We start from the raw sequence: 2,065 nt of genomic DNA, 5'->3' as shown, positions 1-2,065 counted from the left end.
AAACGAAAGAAAGAAAAAAAACGGCTACCGTTCAAGATGTTGACGCAGAAACGCATCTTCGGGTGCATCCGTCCCCGAGATTGGTTTGCAGCGATCGACCTGAAGGATGCGTACTTTCATGTGTCGATCCTTCCGCGCCACAGACCATTTCTGTGGTTCGCGTTCGAGGGACGTGCATTCCAGTACAAGGTCCTGCCCTTCGGGCTGTCTCTGTCTCCCCGTGTCTTCACGAAAGTTGCGGAGGGGGCTCTTGTTCCCCTCAGAGAGCAGGGTGTTCACACTCTCAACTATCTCGACGATTGGATTATGAGGAGATACCCCCTGACAATGTAAAGCGCTTTGAGTGCCAAGAAAAGCACTATATAAATGTAATGAATTATTATTATTATTATTATTATTATACTAGCACAGTCTCGGGATCAGTTGTGCGAGCACAGGGACCTGGTGCTCCAGCACCTCAGCCAGTTGGATCTTCAACTGGGAAAAGAAAAACTCTCCCTGACACAGAGGATCTCTTTTCTCGGTATGGAGGTGGATTCAGTCGAAAAGACAGCACGCCTCACAGAGGAACGTGCGCGGTCGGTGCTGAACTGCTTGAATTCATTCAAGGGCAGGACAGCGGTCCCACTGAAACAATTTCAGAGGCTCCTGGGGCATATGGCAGCTGCAGCGGCAGTTACACCGCTGGGGCTGCTTCATATGAGACCGCTTCAGCACTGGCTTCATCGCCGAGTCCCGAGGTGGGCATGGCAGCGTGGCACTCACCGGGTCCAAGTTACACCGGCCTATCGCCAAACCTTCATCCCGTGGTCAGACCTTGCATTACTCTGGGCAGGAGTGCCCCTAGAACAGGTCTCCAGGCATGCTGTGGTTTACAGGGATGCCTCCACCAACGGCAGGGGGGCCACGTACAATGGGCATGCAGTGTCGGGGGTGTGGACGGTGCCCCCAGCTCCACTGGCATATGAATTGACTAGAGTTGTTAGCGGTGTGCCTTGTCTTGAATCGTCTCAAAGGGTGCTTACAAGGCAAGCACATGCTGGTCCGGATGGACAACACGACAACCGTTGTGTACATCAACCGACAAGGTGGTCTGCGCTCCCGTCGCATGTCGCAACACGTCCACCACTTCCTTCTTTGGAGTCGGAAGGTACTGAGGTCACTTCGTGTCATTCACATTCCGGGTCTGCTCAACCGTGCGGCCGACGAGCTGTCACGAGCTGCACTCCCAGGAGAATGGAGACTCCATCCCCAGACGGTCCAGCTGATTTGGAGATGTTTCGGAGCCGCTCAGGTAGACCTGTTTGCCTCTCCAGAAACCTCTCACTGCCAGTTGTTCTACTCCCTGACCGAGAGAACACTCGGCACGGACGCATTGCGCGGGGCCTGCGCAAGTATGTATTTCCCCCAGTGAGCCTTCTCGCGCAGACGCTGTGCAAGGTCAGGGAGGACGAGGAGCAGGTCCTGCTTGTGGTGCCGTATTGGCCCACTCGGACCTGGTTCCCAGAACTAATGATCCTCGTGACAGCCCCTCCCTGGCAGATTCCTCTGAGGAAGGATCTACTGACTCAGAGATTGGGCACCCTGTGGCGCCCGCGTCCAGAACTCTGGAAACTTCATGTCTGTTCCCTGGATGGGACGCGGAGGTTCTAGGTGACCTACCCCAGGAGGTAGTTGACACCATCACTTCAGCGAGAGCACTGTCTACGAGACATGCTTACATGCCTTGAAGTGGAACCTGTTCGTCGAGTGGTGTTCTTCTCACCGAGAAGACCCTGGAGATGTCCGATCAGTGTTGTGCTTTCCTTTTTGCAGCAAGGGTTGGAGCGAAGGCTGTCTCCCTCCACCCTTAAAGTCTATGTTGCTGCTAACCATGACCCCGCAGAAGGGAAGTCGGTAGGGAAGCATGACCTGGTCATCAGGTTCTTTATGGGAGCGAGAAGGTTAAATCCTCCCCGGACCCCCTTCTATACCCTCTTGGGACCTGTCTCTAGTGCTCAAAGCACTACAGCAGGGCCCATTTGAGCCTTTGCAGTCAGTTGAGTTGAAGTTTCTATCAATGAAA

This window comes from Sinocyclocheilus rhinocerous, unplaced genomic scaffold (assembly GCF_001515625.1).
Source record: "Sinocyclocheilus rhinocerous isolate Xijiao unplaced genomic scaffold, SAMN03320098_v1.1 scaffold2971, whole genome shotgun sequence".
Taxonomy (NCBI): Eukaryota; Metazoa; Chordata; class Actinopteri; order Cypriniformes; family Cyprinidae; genus Sinocyclocheilus; species Sinocyclocheilus rhinocerous.
Note: the sequence above shows the minus strand (reverse complement) of the source record.